This window comes from Hordeum vulgare, chromosome 4H, assembly GCF_904849725.1.
Source record: "Hordeum vulgare subsp. vulgare chromosome 4H, MorexV3_pseudomolecules_assembly, whole genome shotgun sequence".
Taxonomy (NCBI): Eukaryota; Viridiplantae; Streptophyta; class Magnoliopsida; order Poales; family Poaceae; genus Hordeum; species Hordeum vulgare.
This window is the reverse complement of record NC_058521.1, coordinates 584,781,476-584,804,853: the sequence shown is the minus strand read 5'-3', so window position 1 is coordinate 584,804,853 and position 23,378 is coordinate 584,781,476.

The window sequence follows — 23,378 nt, the reverse complement described above, 5'->3', positions numbered from 1 at the left end:
ACTTAGAGATCATAGTTTCTGATGCCATGCTTATTTAGCTAGGATCCTATAATGGTTTGTCTTGAATGCCAACATAGATGTTGAGATAACTATGATGTTGTATGCTAGGATGGTATTCTCCTTTGAATGATTCAAGTGGCTTGACTTGGCGCATGTTCATGCATGTAGTTGAAACAAAATCAACATAGCCTCTATGATGTTCGTGTTCATGGTGATTTATATCCTATTCATGCTTGCACTCCATGTTAGTCAAACACATTGCATTCTGATGACTGTTGTCGCTCTCTAGTTGGTCGCTTCCCAGTCTTTTGCTAGACTTCATTTGTACTAAGCAGAATTCTGCTTGTGCATCCACTTCCATAAACCCAAAAGTTTTTCCATGAGAGTCCACCATACCTACCTATTTGCGGCATTTACCTCCCGTTCCAAGTAAATTTGCATGTGCCATTCTCTAAACCTTCAAGAAATAATCTGTTTTGCATGCCCGAACCACTCATGTGGTGACAGGGGGCTATTGGTATCTTCCATGTCAGGCGTGTTATCCTCGACATGTGTTTATTCACTGTCATTCACGAGAAAGGGGTCGGTAATTGGAATGCCTAGTTCCATGCTTAAATCGAAAACATAACAGTAAAACAAGACTCCCCCCGGATTGATGTTAGTATGGACGGTACCCGAGGATTCGGCTAGCCGTGGAGTGTGATTGATTGGTGGTGGGGGAGTTAAAACTTTACTTTTCTGTTTGGGAACAGCCTATAGCATGAGTAGCATGGAAGATATAGAGAACTCTTGGTCATTGCGTTGACAATGAAAGCATGCCACCCAAAATTATTATCTCTGTTTTCAAAGCTTGAGCTCTGGCACCTTTGCAAATTAATGCTTCCCTCTGCGAAGGGCATGTCTATTTATTTTCCTGTTGAGTCATCCTCTTCTTATATAAGCACCAACTAGAGAGCACCTCTGTCATTTTTATGCTTTACTTTTGATTGATATTGAGTATGACTATGACTGGATCTTCGTTCCTATGAATTACAATGTTTAGTCAGCCCTTGATATTTGAAAGTGCTCTGCATTTATGTTTTACGGTCTCAGAAAGAGCTAGCTAGATACCACCTATTCATATTGCTTCATGCTTGTTTTGATTGAATTGTTGGTATCTGAAACTCATTATTATTTCCTCGCTAGCTGATTATGCCATTGATATTAGTTTTACCGTAAGACCTTTGTATCACTTGCTTATGTGGTTAACTTGTGATCCTGCTGAAATTATGGTTATGAGTTAGACATAGTTGCACCAACAAGATCAAACAGAGTTTGTCAAAGTTTTTCTTTCTCTTTCAGTTTGTCAACTGAATTGCTTGAGGACAAGCAAGGTTTTAAGCTTGGGGGAGTTGATACGTCTCCATCGTATCTACTTTTCCAAACTCGTTTGCCCTTGTTTTGGACTCTAATTTGCATGATTTGAATGGAAATAACCCGGACTGACGCTGTTTTTAGCAGAATTGCCATGGTCTTGTTTTTGTGCAAAAATGAAAGTTCTTGGAACGTCCTGAAAATTTACGGAGAATTTTTCTGGAAAATATGAAAAATACTTGCGCAAAGATCCACTGGAGGGGATGGGCCAGTGGGCCACAAGCGGTGTTGTCGCGGCCACCCCCCTGGCCGCGACAACCAAGCATGTGGGGCCCGACAACCAAGCATGTGGGGCCCACGTGGCTCTGCCGCCCCCAAACTCAGCTGTATAAATTCACTTTTGCCAAGAAAAAAACCAGAAGAGAAGATTTCATCGCGTTTGCGATACGGAGGCGCCGCCACATCCTGTTCTTCATCTGGAGGACAGATCTGGAGTCCGTTTTGGGCTCCGGAGAGGGGAAATCGTCGCCATCGTCATCATCAACCTTCTTCCCTCTCCAATTCCATGAAGCTCTTCATCGTTCGTGAGTAATCTATTCGTAGGCTCGCTGGGCGGTGATGAGTAGGATGAGATCGATCATGTAATCGAGTTAGTTTTGACGGGGATTGATCCCTAGTATCCACTATGTTCTGAGATTGATGTTGCTACTACTTTGCCATGCTTAATGCTTGTCACTAGGGCCCGAGTGCCATGATTTCAGATCTGAAATTATTGTGTTGTCACCAATATATGTGTGTTTTAGATCCGATCTTGCAAGTCGTAGTTACCTACTATGTGTTATGACCCGGCAACCCCGGAGTGACAATAACCGGAACCACTCCCGGTGATGACCATAGTTTGAGGAGTTCATGTGTTCACCAAGTGCTAATGCGTTGTTCTGGTTCTTTATTAGAAGGAGAACCTTAATATCCCGTAGTATCCTTTTGGACCCCGCTGCCACGGGAGGGATGGACAATAGATGTCACACAAGTTCTTTTCCCTAAGCACGTATGACTACACACGGAATGCATGCCTACATCACATTGACGAACGAGAGCTAGCCACATATCTCTCTGTGTTATAATTGTTGCATGACGAATATCATCCAGACGAATCAGCGACCCATTGCCTACGAGTTTGGCCCACTGCTGATGTTACTTGTTTTACTCTGCTGCTGTTACTACCATCGCTTGCTCTGCTGCTGTTACTACTGTCGCTTGCTCTGCTGCTATTACTGCTGTTGCTACTTGCTACTGCCGTCACTACTGCTGTTCCTTGCTACTGTTGTTACTCGTTACACTGTTGCTACCTGCTACAATACTTGTTCGCACGACGTTGACGGGGAAGAATATTTCCCGTCCATGGGCAACTACTGGCGCCATTGATACAACCGTTAGGAATAGTCTGCCGTCAACAGATCGTTTCTGGCACCGTTGTTATCGTCCTACTTTGCTGTTGATACTTTGCTTGCAGATACAAATATTTCAGGTGTGGTTGAATCTGACACATTCAACTGCTAATACTCGAGAGTATCCTCTCACCTCCTGCCTGGCGAATCAACAAATTGGGTTGAATACTCTACCCTCAAAAACTGCCGCGAACCCACGCGCTGGTGGGCATTGCAAGACAATTGCTAATTGTTGAGCAACTGGGAGCAGTTCTTGCTCTGTTGTCGTGAAGGCATCAAGTCAAGGACACGTCAACAACATTCTTCTAGTGTCATTGCCGGGGACTGCCGTTAGCAGGGAAGTGATCAACTTGGTCAGAAACGGGCTGACTGGTTTGGACCTGCTGGAAACATTTCTTAGTCGGCGCATCCAACCTCTTCAAGCAAGGGACCATGCCATGTGGCATTACACTGGTTCCGAGGACCCCACTCGGTCGCACCCAGAGGAAGTCGATGAGGAAACCGTAAGCTAGTGGATCAGAAGCATCACTGGTCCTTGCGACAACCCCATGGGTTCTAGATGAGTCGCGCCCTATTCTGCTGAGAATAAGCGGCGGAAGCTGGTATGTGGCCTCTTTTGTGATTGTATTTTTGTCTTTGTCGAATGACGTTGTATTCGTCCAACTGACTCTGTTACCTTTGAACTTTGTAGGAATGGACCAACCTGCACTCTCCTATGCCTAACGGGGATCAGTTCGACCTTGGAGGAGAAAGTGAAGGTGGGAGTGCTGATAGTGAATATGCAGACGACAGCGAAGAGAGCGAAGACACTTCAGAAGACAGTGAGGAAGAAGAACAATCTCCTCCACACCAATAACCACTAACCAAGCAACGCCATGACCCAATAGCTGCACCAAGTAAAACAGTCGCCTCTAGCAGCAGAAGCATGAAGCGGGACCGAGCCGTCGCACGTGACTCTGCGGAGAAGACTGCAAAACAGCCGAAGCCTGATACGCCGAAACTCCAGAAGGCTTTACCGTGAATGAGAATCACCGTGTCGGTTACCTCAGTGTAAGTGCTTGTCTTTTATCTTGCCATGGTGTCTTTTCAAACTTCTGTTGACTGAGTGCAATTCATATGTCAGTGCTGCTACCTCGGTGTCGACTCCTGTCGAGATGGGAGAGGACCGTACGGACCTGGACGAAGTGGATCAGCCCGCGCCTCGACCTGGTATGATCAACCTTAGCCTCACTCCATTTCATATATCATATTAGGACTGAGTTTTCCATCACCATTTTAGCTTCGGGTGTCATTTTCTTGGATGACGATCCAGAACCTCAACATACAGCTATGAAACACACTCCTGCAGAGCCAGTTACAACTGCATTGGGGATGCCTGTGACGCCTGCGTCGACCGCTCCTCCAGTCGGTTTGGGTGCTATGGCAACGGCCCCTCCAATTGGATCAACTGTTGTGACGATTGTGTTGAGTGCTCCTCAGGTAACCCAAGCTACCCCCCTATCGTGATGCCCACTTCTTCATCAGTTGCATTCCCTATGCATCGCGCCCCAGAGGACCAAACTAGCGCTTCCAAAGAGGTGATGATCCCGGCCAATCTGATGATGCAACACACAAAGGAGGTGTTCGAGGCCAGCAAACTAGCGTATGACGCCAGCTCGACACTTGAAGCAAACATCCGAGTAAGTTGCACTGTAAGTTATTTTTTGATTGAGTCTCGTTTGTCAATCCGATTGGAATGTTGTCAATCTTGTCAATCTTGCTTCATTACTTTACATCCACTGGGGGTTTTCCATGTAGTAGGTTGTCTTTACTCCAGTGGGAGCACACATAGTGAACCCACTGGGTGTAGTCCCCGAGACTGTTGTTGAATGCTTGCATCATCAGGAGTCTGAAGTTTAAGATGTATACTCTATTTGTCACTCGGCCAGGTCAGACCTGGCCGAGTGTTTTTGTCTTCCAGTGGGGGCACTCTTAGTGCACCCACTGGGTGTAGTCCCCGAGACCATTGTCGAGAGCTTGCCTCGGCAATGGTCTTATTGAGAATTAGCAAATATAAGACTCGGGCAAACTGGACTGGCCGAGTAATTTTGTATCCAGTGGGGGCACGCTAAGTGCACCCACTGGGTGTAGTCCCCGAGAGTAGCGTCAATCGTTTACGAAGGGTAGTAGTCTGAAGAACTTGGGTGGGTGCGCGGGCCGCTAATGTCAAATGACTTTTATTTTTCCACTCGGGAGTAGAAAAATAATTGTGTCGAATGACTTGTATTTCTCCACTCGGAAGTAGAAAAATACTTGTGCCGAATGAAACTGACTTTTCCACTCGGATGTTTTTTAGCAGGCTTGCGAGATTGGGTCGCGGTACACCCAGATGGAATCTGAGAAGAACAAACTGAAGCTGGAGTGTGATGTGATGAAAAAGGTGTTGGAGGACAAGGATCTAGTTCTTGCCAAGCTGAAGGAGAAGTCTGAAGCTGAAGAACTGAAGCTTGCGGACTTTGATAAGTTGATGGCAGAAAATGAAAAGATGAAGAAAGAAATAGACGAATGGGCGAAGAAGCTTAACTCCATGGAAAAAAAGGGAAATGCCCTAGAATGTTTTGTAAAATATTTCCTGGCGAAGATGCTTGAGTCCCTCGTTAGTATGTTCTCTTTGCCGAGTGGATCTTAGCATTTTTCGTCGACTGACATGCAGCTGATATTTCATTTTTCTTCTACTACTACACTTCATCCAGCCACCCTCCTTAGCCGCTTATGAGGCAGGTATATACTCCGCTTCGCATGTAGAATCAGCTACGATGCTTTGCTTGGAACTGGACCAGCTTACTGCACCCTCGTTAAGAATAAATATGTATCCGGTTTGAGACTTAGAGTCATCCGGATCAGTGTCGAAGCTTGCATCGACGTAAACCTTTACGACGAGCTCTTCATCACCTCCATAAATGAGAAACATTTCCTTAGTCGTTTTCAGGTACTTCAGAATTTTCTTGACCGCCGCCCAGTACTCCACTCCGGGATCACTCTGAAACCTGCCTGCCATACTTATGGACATGCTAACATCTGGTCTTGTGCACAACATTGCATACATGGTAGACCCTATGGTTGAAGCATAGGGGATGATACTCATCTTTTCTCTATCTTCTGCAGTTACTGGACACTGAGTCTTACTCAACTTTATACCTTGTAACATGGGCAAGAACCCCTTCTTGGATTGTTCCATTTTGAACTTCTTCATAACTTTATCAATGTATGTGCTTTGTGAAAGAGCTATCACGTGCCTTGACCTATCTCTATAGATCTTTATGCCCAATATGTAAGCAGCTTATCCTAGGTCCTTCATTGAAAAACTTTTATTCAAGTAATCATTTACACTTTCCAAAAACTCTACATTGTTTCCAATCACCAATATGTCATCCACATATAATATTAGAAACGCTATAGAGCTCCCACTCACTTTCTTGTAAACACAAGCTTCTCCAAAAACTTGTATAAACCCAAACGCCTTGATCACCTCATCAAAGCCCTGGTTCCAACTCTGAGATGCTTGCACCAATCCATAAATGAATCGCTGGAGCTTGCACAGTTTGTCAGCATTCTCTGGATCGACAAAACCTTCGGGTTGCATCATATACGACTCTTCCTTACGAAACCCGTTAAGGAACACCGTTTTGACATCCATCTGCCAGATTTCATAATCGAAAAATGCAGCTATTGGTAACATGATTTGGACGGACTTAAGCATCGCTACGGGTGAGAATGCCTCATCGTAGTCAACTCCTTGAACTTGTGAAAAACCCTTTGCCAAAAGTCGAGCTTTATAAACGGTCACATTACCGTCTGCGTCGGTCTTCTTCTTAAAGATCCATTTGTTCTGAATACCCTTTCGAGCTTCAGGTAATACTTCCAAAGTCCATACTTTGTTTTCATACATAGATCCTATCTCGGAGTTCATTGCTTCTAACCATCTGTTGGAATCTGGGCCCACCATTGCTTCTCCATAATTCGCAGGCTCATTGTTGTCCAACAACATGATTGACAAGACAATATTCCCATACCACTCAGGAGCAGTATGTGCTCTTGTCTACCTGCAAGGTCTGACAGCAACTTTATCTCAAGCTTCATGATCACCATCATTTGCTTCCTCTTTAACTGGTGTTGCTTCGACAAAAAAATTATTTCTGCCCCGCGCCACCACCCTGTTGAAGTAGAGGTTCCACAACCTCATCAAGTTTTATCTTCCTCCTACTCAATTCTTTCGAGAGAAACTCTTTCTCAAGAAAAGCTCCGTTCTTAGCGACAAACACTTTGCCCTCGGGTCTAAGATAGAAGGTATACCCAACTATCTCTTTTGGGTAACCTATGAAGACGCACTTTTCTGCTTTAGGTTCTAGCTTTTCAGGCTGAAGCTTTTTGACATAAGAATCACATCCCCAAACTTTAAGAAACGACAACTTTGGCTTCTTGCTATACCACAACTCATATGGTGTCGTCTCAACGGATTTTGATGGTGCCCTATTTAAAGTGAATGCATCTATCTCCAATGCATAGCCTCAAAATGATAACGGCAAATCGGTAAGAGACATCATAGAACGCACCATATCTAATAAAGTATGATTACGATGTTCGCACACACCATTGCGATGTGGTGTTCCAGGCGGTGTCAACTGTGAAACAATTCCACATTGTCTCAAGTGAGCACCAAACTCGTAACTCAGATATTCAGCTCCTCGATCAGATCGTAGGAACTCGAGTTGCAAATGTGAGAAACAGAACCGGTATCAAATACCCAGTCACTACTACGAGAGCTGGTGAGGTACACATCAATAACATGTATATCAAATATACCTTGTTTGGCGTTGGCCGCCTTCTTATCGGCCAAATACTTGGGGCAGTTGCGCTTCCAGTGATCAGTCCCCTTGTAATAATAGCACTCAGTTTCCGGCTTAGGTCCATTCTTGGGTTTCTTCGTCGGAGGGGCAACAACTTTGCCACTCTTCTTGAAGTTACCCTTCTTGCCTTTGTCGTTTTTCTTGAAACAAGTGGTCTTGTTGACCATCAACACTTGACGTTCTTTCTGGATTTCTGACTCAACAACTTTCAACATCGCAAACAACTCGTCGGGTGACTTATTCATGCCTTGCATGTTATAGTTCAACACGAAGCTCTTATAGCTAGGTGGCAGCGACTCAAGAATTCTGTCAGTGATAGCTTCTTGCGGGAGTTTAATCCCCAACCCAGTTAGATGGTTAGAGTACCCAGACATCCTAAGCGCGTGTTCACCGACACACGAATTCTCCTCCATTTCGAAAGCATAGAACTTATCAGAGGTCTCATACCTCTCGACCCGGGCATTCTTCTCAAAGATAAACTTCAACTCCTGGAACATCTCATATGCTCCATGACATTCAAAACGTCTTGTAAGTCCCGGTTCTAAGCCATACAAAATTGCACATTGAACTAGTAAGTAGTCATCCTTACAGGACTGCCAAGCATTCAAAACATCTTGGGTCACCATAGCGGGTGGTGCATCACCTAGCGCAGCATCAAGGGCATATTGCTTTTGGCCAGCTGTGAGGATAAGCCTCAAATTACGAGCCTAGTCAATAAAGTTGCTTCCATCATCTTTCAGCTTAGCTTTCTCTAGGAACGTATTAAAATTCAGGGTTGCTACTGCGTGAGCCATTGATCTACAACATAAAATTTTGCAAAACTTAGTTATACTATGTTCAAGACAATTGAGTTTAGCTAATCATATTACCAATAAACTCCCACTCAAATAGACATCCCTCTAGTCATTCGAGTGTGGCATGATCCAAATCCACTAACTGAAGTCCTATCATCATGTGATTTGAGATTAGTTTCAATGGTGAACATCTCCATGTTGATCATATCAACTATAAGATTCATGCTCGACCTTTCGGTCTCTTGTGTTCCGAGGCCATGTCTGTACATGCTAGGCTCGTCAATTTTAACCTGAGTGTTCCGCGTGTGCAACTATTTTGCACCCGTTTTATGTGAGCGTTGAGTCTATCACACCCGATCATCACGTGGTGTCTCGAAACGATGAACTGTCGCAACGGTGCACAGCAGGGGAGAACACAATTTTATCTTGAAATTTTAGTGAGGGATCACCTTATAATGCTACCGTCGGTCTAAGCAAAATAAGGTGCATAAAAGATTAACATAACATGCAAATCAAAAAGTGACATGATATGGCCATGAACTTGTGCTTCTTGATCTCCGTCACCAAAGCACCGACATGATCCCCATCGTCACCGGCGCGACACCATGATCTCCATCATTGTGTTGCCATCGAGGTTGTCGCGCTATCTATGCTGTTACTACTAAAGCTACTGCCTACCAATATAGCAAGAGCATCTGCAAGCGCGATATAATTTTAAAGACAGCCCTATGGCTCCTGTCGGTTGTCGTAGCATCGACGTGCAAGTCGATATTTAACTATTACAACATGATCATCTCATACATCCAATATATCATATCATATCTTTGGCCATATCACATCACAAGCATACCCTGCAAAAACAAGTTAGACGTCCTCTAATTTGTTGTTGCATGTTTTACGTGGCTCCTATGGGTATCTAGTATGATTGCATCTTACTTACGCAAAGCCACAACGGTGATATGCAAATTGCTATTTAACCTTCTCCAAGGACCGCCTCTGTCTAATCCGATTCAACTAAAGTTGAAGAAACATATATCCGCCAGTCATCTTTATGCAACAAGTTGTATGTCAGTCGATGAAACCGGTCTCTCATAAGCGTACGAGTAAAGTTGGTCCGGGCCGGTTAAATCCAACAATGTCGTTGAATCAAGAAAAGACTAAGGAGGGCAGCAAATCGAACATCAATGCCCACAAACTCTTTTGTGTTCTACTCGAGATATCATCTACACATGATCTAGCTCATGATGCCACTGTTGGGGAACGTTGCATGAGAAACAAAAATTTTCCTACGCACACAAAGACCTATCATGGTGATGATCATCTACGAGAGGGAGATCGGATGCACATACCCTTGTAGTTCGCTAAGCGGGAAGCGTTAAGAAACGCAGTTGATGTAGTGGAACGTCTTCGCGATCCAAATCGCCGTCGTCCCATGATCCGTCCCAATCTAGCACCGAACGAACGGCACCTCCGCGTTCAGCACACGTACAGCTCGATGACGATCTCCGCCTTCTTGATCCAGCAAGAGAGACGAAGAGGTATCTAAATTCTCCGGCAGCACGACGGCGTGGCGGTGATGATGGTGGAGCTACTCCGGCAGGCTTCGCCATGCCGTATCGAACTAGCTATGGGGTGTCACGAAGTAGTGGAGGGAGAGAGGGATGAACAAAGGCTTGAGGTGCAAAAACCCTCTCAAAACTCCACTATATATATAGGAGGAAACAAGGGGAGGTTGCTTTCTGCTACTGCAACAACAGACCTTCCAATGGCGCCAGAAATAGGTGTGTCGACGGCACCAGGAATCCTTCTGGTACGGTTACGCCTTCAGGGACTTCTTAGGCAAATATGCAAAGGATTTCCGCCATGGCCTTGGAGCCTTGCGTTGGTGTTCCCTCGAAGCGGAAAGGGTGATGTAGCGCAGCGGTGGTAAGTATTTCCCTCAGTTTAAGAACCAAGGTATCGATCCGGTGAAGGAGTATCACAAGAGCCTGCACAAACACAAAAAGCTTGCTCCCAACGCTATGAAGGGGTTGTCAATCCCTTATAGATTGTTCGCCAAGTGAGAACTGAAAGAAACAAAGTAACAAAGCAAAGTAAAAGCGAAAGTGGAAACTATAGGTGTGAATAGACCCGGGGACCGTAGTGTTTACTAGTAGCTTCTTTCATGAAAGAAAGTAGACGGTGGGTGAAAAAATTACTGTCGAGCAATTGATAGAACCACGCAAAGTCGTGACGTCATCTATGGCAATGATTATATCAATAGGCATCACGTCCAAAACAAGTAGACTGATACTTTCTGCATCTACTACTATTACTCCACACGTCGAGTGCTATCCAGCATGCATCTAGTGTATTAAGTCCAAAAGAACAGAGTAACGCCTTAAGCAAGATTACATGATGTAGATGGACAATCTCATATCTACGACAGAGCCCACCTTGTTACCCTTGATGGCAACTACACAATGTGTGCCTTGCTGCCCCTACTGTCACTGGGAAACGTCACCACACGGTAAGAACCCAAAACCAAGCACTTCTCCCATTGCAAGAATCATAGATCTCGTTGGCCAAACAAAAACCAAGACTCGGAGAGACTTACAAGGATATCGAATCATGCATATAAGAAATCAACAAAGACTTAAATATATATCATAGATAATCTGATCACAAATCCACAATTCATTGGATCTCGACAAACACACCGCCAAAGAAGATTACATCGGATAGATCTCCATGAAGATCATGGAGAACTTTGTATTGAAGATCCAAGAGAGAGAAGAAGCCATCTAGCTACTAACTACGGACCCGTAGGTCTGAAGTGAACTACTCACGAGTCATTGGAGGGGCGATGATGATGATGAAGAAGCCCTCCAACTCCAAAGTCCCCTCCAGCAGGGCACGGGGAAGGGTCTCCAGATGAGATCTCGCGGAAACGGAAGCTTGCGGCGGCGGAAAAGTATTTTCGTGGATCCCTTGATTCTTCTCTGATTTTTAGGGAATATATAGGCGCAAGATCTAGGTGAGGGGGCGCCAGGGAGGCCACAAGCCTGCCCACCGCCGCCCCCTGGTGGCGGAGTGGGGGCTTGTGGGCTCCTTGTAGCCCTCCTGGCTTGGCCCACAAGCCCCCTGATCTTCTTCCGTTCGGGAAAAAATCATTTTGGGGATTTTATTCCGTTTGGACTCCGTTCCAAAATCAGATCTGAAAAGAGCCAAAAACACAGAAAAAACAGGAACTGACACTTGACACTGAATTAATAAGTTAGTCCCAAAAAAGATATAAAAGGTACATAAAACATCCAAAGATGACAAGATAACATCATGAAACCATCAAAAATTATAGATACGTTTGAGACGTGTCAAGCATCCCCAAGCTTAACTCATGCTCGTCCTCGAGTAGGGCAGTGATAAAAAATGAATTTTTGATGCTTTCATGCTGCCCAGCATAGGTGTCCTTTGTAACTCCTCTTATGTGACGTGAATGTTCAGATCCATTAGATTCAAAACAATAGTTTGCTATTGACGTGGAAACAATAATAATTCAAGCAAACTAGCAAGGTAATCATGAACTTTCAAAATAACAAGGCCAAAAGAAAGTTATCCCTACAAAAGCATATAGTCTGGCTATGCTCTATCATCATTGCACAACGAATTTAAATCATGCACAGCCCCGGTATTGGCCAAGTAATTGCTCCACACCTTTACTTTCTCAAACCTTTTCAACTCTCACGCAATACATGAGCGTGAGCCATGGTTATAGCACTATAGATGGTGTGGAGTGTGGTGGAGGTTGCAAGACAAAAAAGGAGAAGATGACCACATTAACTAGGCATGTCAATAAGCTGTGGAGATGCTCATCAATAGATATCAATGTGAATGAGTAGGGATTGCCATACAAATGATGTACTAGAGCTAAGAGTATGTGAAAGCTCTTCAACAAAACTAGTGGGTGTGCATCCAACTTGCTTGCTCACGAAGACCTAAGGCAATTTTGAGGAAGCCTATCATTGGAATAAACAAGCCAAGTTATATAATGAAAATTTCCACTAGCTATATGGTGGTGACAAAACGAGAGACTCTCAATCATGAAGATCATGGTGCTTAATATGCAAAATTGTGGAAAAAGTGGTAGCATTGTCCCTTCTCTCTTTTTCTCTCATTTTTTTAATTTTTGGTGGGCTCTTTGCCCTCTTTTTTTTGGTGTGCTTCTTTGGCCTCTTTTATTTCCTCACATGGGACAATGCTCCATCAATGATGATCATCACACTTTCAACTCAAAACTTAGAGAAACTATGACTCTATATGAAATGCCTTCGGTAGTGTACCGTGGCAATGATCTAGCATGGCATAGACATTGATGGAAACATCATGCTAGCTATCTTACGATCATGCAATGCAAATGTAGATGTGACGACACATGTCATGGTGGTAGTTGCATGGCAATATATCTCGGAATGACTTTGAAAAAGCCATAGTAGGTAGGTATGGTGGCTGTTTTGAGGGAGGCTAATGGTGGGTTTTGTGCACCGGCGAAAGTTGCACGACACTAAGAAGAAAGTGATGGTGGAAGGTGAAAGTGCATCTAAACCATGGACTCAACATTAGTCATGAAGAACTCATATACTTGTTGCAAAAGTTTTATTAGTAATCGAAACAAAGCATTCAACGCATACTCCTAGGGGAAGGGTTGGTAGGTATAAACCATCGCGCGATCCCGACCGCCACGCAAAGGATGACAATCAATAGACTAATCATGCTCAGATTTCATCACATAGCGGTTCACCGTACGTGCATGCTACGGGAATCACTAACTTCAACACAAGTATTTCTAGATCCACAACACCTTACTAGCATAACTTCAATATTACCAAAACCACAACTCAAAACTAATTGAGATGAATCAAACTTCTCTAACTATTCAATGCACATGAAGGTGGAAGTTTTCGTATCCCTTTGGATAACTACCCCTTTTGAGACTACTTTCAAAGCACAGATCAACTACGAAGCCACGCACCATTGTGCTCTAAAAGATATAAGTGAAGCACATAGAGCAAAAGTATCTAGCTCAAAATATATAAGTGAAGCACATGTGAGCTGAATTGTCTACCAAAAGATATAAGTGAAGCTCGACAAAATCATGGTGACTGCATGTCTCTCTAGGTGTGCAGAACGGATGATTGTGACACAAAAATAAAAGACTCCTACGATACAAGACGCTCCAAGCAAAAACACATAACATGTGGTGAATAAAAATATAGCCCCAAGTAACGTTACCGATGGATTGAAGACGAGAGAGGGGATGCCTTCCCGGGGCATCCCCAAGCTTAGGCTTTTACGACATCCTTGAATCTCTTGGGGTACCTTGGGCATCCCCAAGCTTGAGCTCTTGCCACTCTTTATCTCTTTGTCCATAAGAACTTCACCCAAAACTTGAAAACTTCACAACACGAAACTTAAACTGAAACTCGTGATAACATTAGTATGAGAAAGCAAACCACCACTTCCTTAGGTACTGTAGCAAACTTAAATTATACTTAGGCTGATGTTGGGTTACTGTATTTTCAATCTTCCATGGCTAATACCCCCGATACTATCCATAGTTTCATCAAAATAAGCAACCAACACAACAAAAACAGAATCTGTTAACAACAGACCAGTCTGTAGCAATCTGTATATTTAGTATACTTCTGGTACTCCAAAAATTCTGCAACATTACTAATGTCTTAAGAATTTGCGTAGAAATCAGCAGAAAAAAGAATCAACTCAAAAGCTATTACAGAAACAAAATGAAAATTATTTTCGTGAGCAGAAAGTTTCTGTCTTTTCCAGCATGACCAAATGATCATCCCCAAGACTAATCATAACGGTTTTGCTTGGCACAAACGCAAAAAGAAACACAAAAAACACAATCATAACAGAATTATGAAAGTGTGGAAAACACAAAACAGAAAGAAAAAGGATAGATTCGTTGGGTTGCCTCCCAACAAGCGCTTTTGTTTAACGCCCTTAGCTAGGCATTCAATGATGCTCACATAAAAGGTAAGGATTGAAACACAACGAGAGCATCATGGAGAAAATGGCTAGCACATTTAAGTCTAACCCACTTCCTATGCATAGGGATTTTGTGATCAAACAGTTTATTGGAGCAAGAATCAACTAGCATAGGAAGGCAAAACAAGCATAGCTTCAAAAATTTCAACATATGGAGAGGAAGCTTGATACTATTGCAATAAGTAGAAGCATATGATCCTCTCTCATAGTAATTTTCAGTAGCATCATGAATGAATTCAACAATGTAACTATCACAAAGGATATTCTTTTCATGATCTACATGCATGCAAAGTTGACGCTCTACAAAAATAGTGGGATTGTCATCAACCAAAGTCATGACTTCTCCAATCCCACTTTCAATATTGTTGCAAATATCATAATCATCATGAGGCTTGAACAAATTTTCAAGATCATAAGTAAGATCATCACCCCAATCATGATTATTGCAACAACTAGGGGACATAGCAAAACTAGCATCCCCAAGCTTAGGGTTTTGCATATTTTTAGCATGATTGTCACTAATAGGATTTATGGTGAAACCATTGCAACCATGCTTTTCATTCAAGGATTCCTCGTGAATCACTTCATAAGTTTCTTCATCACGATTTTCAGATTCACGCATCTCAAGCAAAACTCCATAAAGATAGTCAAGTGCACTCAATTCATTAGCAATTCGTTCCACATAAGTGGGTCTCATAAATAGATTAGCTAGTGGATGAGGATCCATATCAATGGATTTTTAGCAAGCAAAGATGCAAGCTAAAAGAAGGCACATGGTAACACAAGCAAACAGAAAGCGAGCGAAAGAAGGGCGAACGGAAAGAGGCAAATGAAAATGGCAAATGTGAAGTGGGGGAGAGGAAAACGAGAGGCAACTGGCAAAAGAGTAAATGCAAGAGATGAGTTTGTGAGACCTACTTGGATAGATTTCTCCCTCCCCGGCAACGGCACCAGAAATACTTCTGCTACTGCAACAAAAGACCTTCCAATGGCGCCAGAAATAGGTGTGTCGACGGCACCAGGAATCCTTCTGCTACATCTACGCCTTAAGGGACTTCCTAGGAAAATATGCAAAGGATTTCCCCCGTGGCCTTGGATCCTTGCGTTGGTGTTCCCTCGAAGCGGAAAGGGTGATGTAGCGCAGCGGTGGTAAGTATTTCCCTCAGTTTGAGAACCAAGGTATCGATCCAGTGAAGGAGTATCACAAGAGCCTGCACAAACATAAAAAGCTTGCTCCCAACGCTATGAAGGGGTTGTCAATCCCTTATAGATTGTTCGCCAAGTGAGAACTGAAAACAACAAAGTAACAAAGCAAAGTAAAAGCGAAAGTGGAAACTATAGGTGTGAATAGACCCGGGTCCCTTAGTGTTTACTAGTGGCTTCTCTCATGAAAGCAAGTAGACGGTGGGTGAAAAAATTACTGTCGAGCAATTGATAGAACCGCGCAAAGTCGTGACGTCATCTATGGCAATGACTATATCTATAGGCATCACGTCCAAAACAAGTAGACCGATACTTTCTGCATCTACTACTATTACTCCACACGTCGACCGCTATCCAGCATGCATCTAGTGTATTAAGTCCAAAAGAACAGAGTAACGCCTTAAGCAAGATGACATGATGTAGATGGACAATATCATATCTACGACAGAGCCCACCTTATTACCCTTGATGGCAACTACACAATGTGTGCCTTGCTGCCCCTACTGTCACTCGGAAAGGTCACCACACGGTAAGAACCCAAAACCAAGCACTTCTCCCATTGCAAGAATCATAGATCTAGTTGGCCAAACAAAACCCAAGACTCGGAGAGACTTACAAGGATATCAAATCATGCATATAAGAAATCAGCAAAGACTCAAATATATATCATAGATAATCTGATCACAAATCCACAATTCATCGGATCTCGACAAACACACCGCCAAAGAACATGACATCGGATAGATCTCCATGAAGATCATGGAGAACTTTGTATTGAAGATCCAAGAGAGAGAAGAAGCCATCTAGCTACTAACTATGGACCCGTAGGTCTGAAGTGAACTACTCACGAGTCATTGTAGGGGCGATGATGATGATGAAGAAGCCCTCCAACTCCAAATTCCCCTCCAGTAGGGCACCGGGAAGGGTCTCCAGATGAGATCTCGCGGAAACGGAAGCTTGCGGTGGCGGAAAAGTATTTTCGTGGATCACTTGATTTTTTTTATGATTTTTAGGGAATATATAGGCGCAAGATCTAGGTCAGGGGGCGCCAGGGAGGCCACAAGCCTGCCCACCGCCGCCCCTGGTGGCGGAGTGGGGGCTTGTGGGCTCCCTGTAGCCCTCCTGGCTTGGCCCACAAGCCCCCTGATCTTCTTCCGTTCGGGAAAAAAATCATTTCGGGGATTTTATTCCGTTTGGACTCCGTTCCAAAATCAGATCTGAAAAGAGCCAAAAACACAGAAAAAACAGGAAGTGGCACTTGTCACTGAATTAATAAGTTAGTCCCAAAAAAGATATAAAAGGTACATAAAACATCCAAAGATGACAAGATAACAACATGAAACATTAAAAAATTATAGATACGTTTGAGACGTATCACTTTCCTCCTACTCCAAGGAGGAGGAGTCGGCTGAGCCAAGGGGGGAGGAGTCCTCCTCCAATTTAGTTTGGTGGAGGACTCCTTCCCATCTTGTCCACCTCCTTCCATCTTTTTTTTCTTTTCCTTCTTTTTTTGACTTTGCCGAAATAGGTTTATTGGGCTGGCCTCATGATAACCCACAAGTGTAGGGGATCGCAACAGTTTTCGAGGGTAGAGTATTCAACCCAAATTTATTGATTCGACACAAAGGGAAGCGAAAGAATATTCTCAAGTATTAGCAGCTGAATTTGTCAATGTCAACCACACCTGAAAGATTAGTGTGTGCAAGCAAAGTATCAGTAGCAAAGTGGTATGAAAGCAACGGTGTCAGAAAAAGATCTGTTGACGGCAGACTATTCCTAACTTGTTGTATCAATGGCGCCAGTAAATAGCACGTGGACGGGGGACTATTATTCCCCGGCAACGGCTCCAGAAAAGTCTTGCAACAAGTAGAAGCAAAGTAACAGCAGTAGTGACAGAAGTAGCAAGGAACAGCAGTAGTGACAGAAGCAGCAGCAACAGTAGTAACAGCAGAGTAACAGCAGTAGCGGCAAAGTAACATAGCGAGGACCAGTAGTAAAAGACTCGTAGGAAGTGGATCGGTGATGGATGAGTATGCCGGATGTGATTCATCATGTAATAGCTATAACAAGGAGAGATATGTAACTAGCTCCCGTTCGTCGATCTAATGTAGGCATGTATTCCGTATGTAGTCATACGTGCTTAGGGAAAAGAACTTGCATGACATCTATTGTCCATCCCTCCCGTGGCAGCGGGGTCCTAATGGAAACTACAGGATATTAAGGTTCTCCTTTTAATAAAGAACCGGACGAACGCATTAACACTTGGTGAATACATGAACTCCTCATACTATGGTCATCTCCGGGAGTGGTTCCGGCTATTGTCACTCTGGGGTTGCCGGGTCATAACACATAGTAGGTGACTACAACTTGCAATATAGGATCTAAAACACACATATATTGGCGACAACATAATAGGTTCAGATCTAAAATCATGGCACTCGGGCCGTAGTGACAAGCATTAAGCATGGAAAAGTAGTAGCAACATCAATCTCAGTACATAGTGGATACTAGGGATCAATCCCCGTCAAAACTAACTCGATTACATGATAGATCTCATCCAACTCATTACCGTTCAGCAAGCCTACGATGAGATTACTCACGAACGATGAAGAGTATCATGGAATTGTCGATGGAGGAAGGTTGATGATGACGATGGCGACGATTTCCCCTCTCCGGAGCCCAAAACGGACTCCAGATCTACCCTCCAGATGAAGAACAGGAGGTGGCGGTGCCTCCGTATCGTAAAACGCGATGAATCCTTCACCCTGATTTTTTTTCCGGGCGAAACGGAATAAATAGAGCTGAGTTTGGAGGCGGTGGCGCCACATGGGCCCCACAAGCCCTCACGGCGTGGCCTAGGGGGTGGCCGCGGCCCAGGGGCTTGTGGCCCACTAGCACACCCCCTCCGGTGGATCTTTACGCTGGTATTTTTCTTTCATTCCAAAAAAAATCTCCGTAAATTTTCAGGTCATTCCGAGAACTTTTATTTCTGCACAAAAACGACACCATGGCAATTCTGCTGAAAACAGCGTTAGTCCGGGTTAGTTCCATTCAAATCATGCAAATTAGAGTTCAAAACAAGGGCAAAAGAGTTCGGAAAAGTAGATACGGCGGAGATGTATCAACTCCCCCAAGCTTAAAGCCTTGCTTGCCTCAAGCAATTCAGTTGACAAACTGAAAGAGACAAAAAAAACTTTGACGAACTCTGTTTGATCTTGTTGTTGCAACTATGTCTAACTCATAACCAGAATTTCGGCAAGATCACAACCAAACCAGATAAGCAAATGACATCTAGGTCTAGCGGTAAACTCATATCAATGGCATAATCAACTAGCGAGCAAATCATAATAAGTCTCAAACGTTAACAATTCAATCAAAACAACATGAAGTAGTACGAATAGATGGTATCTCGCTAGCTCTTTCTGAGACTGCAAAACATAAATGCAGAGCACCTTCAAAGACCAAGGGCTGACTAAACATTGTAACTCATGGAAAAGAAGATCCAGTCACAGTCATACTCAACACAGTTAAAAGAAAAGCATAAAAACGACAGAGGTGCTCTCTAATTGGTGCTTTTATAAGAGGAGGATGACTCAACAGGAACATAAATAGACAGGCCCTTCGCAGAGGGAAGCATTGATTTGCAGAGGTGCCATAGCTCAAGCTTTTAAAACAGAGATAATAATTTTGGGTGGCATGCTTTCATTGTCAACGCAATGACTAAGAGTTCTCAACATATTCCATGCTACACATGTTATATGCGGTTCCCAAACAGAAAAGTAAAGTTTTGACTCCCCCACCGCCAATCAATCACACTCCACGGCTAGCCAAATCCTTGGGTACCGTCCATACCAACATCAATCCTGGGGGAGTTTTGTTTGCAATTATCTTTTCGATTTGAGCATGGAACTGGGAATTCCAATTACCGGCCCCTTTCTCGTGAATGATAGTGAATAAACATATATCGAGGAGAACACACCTAGCATGGAAGATACCAATAGCCCCTGTCACCACATGAGCGGTTCGGGCAAGCAAAATAGATTATCTCTTGAAGATTTAGAGAGTGGCACGTGCAAATTTACTTGGAACGGCAGGTAGATACCGCACATAGGTAGGTATGGTGGACTCATATGGAACAACTTTGGATTTATGGGGGTGGACGCACAAGCAGTATTCCCGCTTAGTACAAGTGAAGGCTAGCAAAAGACTGGGAAGCGACCAACTAGAGAGCGACAACGGTCATCAAAATGCATTGAGATTAACTAACATTGAGTGCAAGCATGAGTAGGACATAAATCACCATGAACATGAACATCATAGAGGCTATGTTGATTTTGTTTCAACTACATGCGTGAATATGCACCAAGTCAAGCCACTTGAATCATTCAAAGGAGGATACCATCCTATCATACTACAACACATTTATCTTAACATTCATGTGGGCATCCAAGACAAACCATTATAAGCTCCTAGCTAAGTAAGCATGGCATCAGCAACTATGATCTCTAAGTTGTCATTGCAAACATGTTTCTCTCACAACAAAGCTGAATCAGGCATGATGAGCTAGTCATATTTACAAAAACAAAATAGATCGAGTTCATACCAGCTTTTCCAAGCTCAGTCACTTCATCATATATCGTCATTATTGCCTTTCACTTGCACGACCGAACGATGTGAACAATAATAAGCGTGCCCGTGCATTGGACTAAAGCTGGAATCTGCAGGCAAACACAATGGAGAAGACAAAGTAATATGGCTCTTTGAAAGCTAAACAGGTATGCATGCAAGAGCCACTAAACATTGTAACCAATATCTTCTACCTTGACCCAAAGAAAAAGAGAACTATTTACACGGAAAAACTCCCAACAAGCTAGAGAAGAAAAAGAATTTTTTTTTTGTTTTTTTCAAACTAGACAAACACAAGAAAACGAGAAAAAGAATATAAACTAGCATGGATGATACAGTGGCAAAGTGTGAACACCGGCTAACAAAGTGAAGCATAAGCAAGAATGTAAAGTCGGTGAGAACACGTACTCCCCCAAGCTTAGGCTTTTGGCCTAAGTTGGTCTACTCCCAAGGAGGGAAATAACCAGCTCTAGGGTACTCCGGAGTGGTCTGAGGATGCCACTGTTGTGTGAGCTCCTCTAGCTCCCACTGATAAACTGGCGTCTGGTACTCGACTGGTGGCTCGGGCACGGGCACCTGTGGTTGGGCTAGGCCCCAATATGCGTAGATGTCCGAGGGCATAATAATGTAGCTGCCTGCATGAAGATTGAACAAAGAAGGAGCAGGTAAAGTAATAGTATCACGAGTACCCTCACTAAATACCAGGTTATAAATCATCCTTCTATTTATATATCTATCAAGAAAGTCATGGCGAACCATGTTATCGTAATCTAGATATGTCTCGGGAAGAAGAATCTCTTCTTCCTCCTCCAGTCTAATAGGTATCTCAAAGTGTCTAGCAAGACGAGGAGCATAGATACCGCCATAGACAACTCCTTTAGAACGGTTCAGGTTCAACCGTTGAGCTACTATAGCGCCCAAGCTATAAGTTTTATCGTTATAAAGGGCTTCGCGCAAGACCGCAAGATCTGGGGAACTAAGTGACCCAACTTTCCCACGGCCAATCAAACATTTTCCCACAAAAAGTGAGAAGTACCGAAGCACGGGAAAATGTATGCTAGAAGCTCTAGCGCAAGACACTCCTCTCTCCTCTCCTACAGCAATTGTACCGATGAAAGCTTCCAAGTCCCGTGGACGAGGTTCATGAATATCCCCAACGTAAGGTAGTTTGCAAACATTGCAAAAATCTTGGAGTGACATGCACTGGGGGATATCATAAAGTTTGAACTCAACCATAGGAGGATTCTTCCTCGGATAGAAGTGAAAGCTTTGTATGAAGATATTAATGAGGAGGAGGTATTGCAAACACTTATCTTCAACGAAGGCGGTAAGGCCTGTGTTTTCCACCAAGTGATAAAAGTCCTCAAAAATTCCAGCGGCGCGTAAGAACACGTCGCTTGGCCACTCGCACGCTCGAACTTCTGCGACTTGAGGGACCGGATACTTGGGCTTCTTCTCACTCCCATCATCCTTGGGGCCACGGCTTGAAGAGCGTCTTAAGAACCTCCTCATCTTTTCCCTTTTCTATCTATGAAAATTTCTGAAATTTTTAGTGATTCTAAGGAAAAGTGAACAAGGCTCAACGAAACTCATAGCAACTACTCCAACAAATGCCTAGAGGCCATATTACGCATCAAAACTACTTGGGACTATCTAGAATTAGCATGCAAAGCTCAAGAACATGGTCACCAAGGCAGCAAAAATACACGGAGTATAAGGCACTAGAGCAAAAACTAATTGGACCAATGGAGGAGTCACTTACTAAGGAGTAATTTCCCCAAAACAGTTCGGAGAATGGTGATTTGAGCAAAGAGATCGAGAATCCCAGCAAGAGGAGCAAGAACACGGGTTTGAGCTGCGAAACGATTTTTCTGGAGGTAGGAGAACCAGATGAGAGCAAGAATGGGTGGAGGGGGTGCCTGTGGGCCCCACAAGCCTGGGTGGCGCGGCCAGCGGGTTGCCCGCGCCATCAGGGCTTGTGGCCCACTGGTGCAGCCGCCAGACAAGCACTTTGTCTCAGAATTTTTCAAAAATTTCAGAAAAAATCATACTTGAGTTTCACAACGTTCGGAGAACTTTTATTTTCGGGGTACTTTTCTACCGGGCGCTAAAACAGAAAACAGGGAAAACTAAACTAAATCTATCATTTTTCTTCTAAGCAACCTAAAGTGAAAGCTTGGAATAGAGGTTTGTGACTCCTCGATTCATCCATCTCATGGTCATCGAAAGAAATCCGTCAGTGAGGTTGATCAAGCCTCTTTGACAAACCTTTTCGAATCGCAAAAGAGAACGGAGAATTTTCGAATAGTCACTAGGTCACCTCAATGGGGATGTGTATCTCCCCAACAAGCAAATCATACTTCATCTTAATACGAGGTATAGGGCATTCAAAGCTCCCAATAAGAATCGATGAAGTTTTTTCGATAGCATTGATGCAATGTACTCGATATTGTTTCTTCGGAAAGTGCACCGTATGCTCATTACCGTTGACATGGAAAGTGACATTGCCTTTGTTGCAATCTATAACAACCCCTGTAGTGTTTAAAAAGGGTCTCTCGAGGATGACCGCCATGGCATCGTCCTCGGGAATATCCAAGATAACAAAGTTTGTTAAGATAGTGACATTGGCAACCACAACAGGCACATCCTCGCAAATGCCGATAGGGAAAGCAATTGATTTGTCGGCCATTTGCAGAGAGATTTTAGTGGGTGTCAACTCATCCAGTTCAAGTCTACGATAAAGAGAGAGAGGCATAACACTAACACCGGCTCCAAGGTCGCATAAAGCAGTTCTAACCTAGTTGCCTTTAATGGAGCAAGGTATAGTAGGCACACCGGGATCACCTAGTTTCTTAGGAGTTCCACCCTTGAAGGTATAATTAGCCAGCATGGTGGAAATCTCAACCTCAGGTATCCTCCTCTTATTAGTCGCAATATCTTTCATGTACTTAGCACACAGAGACATCTTGAGCATATTTGTCAAACGCATTTGCAGAAAGACAGGTCTGATCATTTCAACAAAT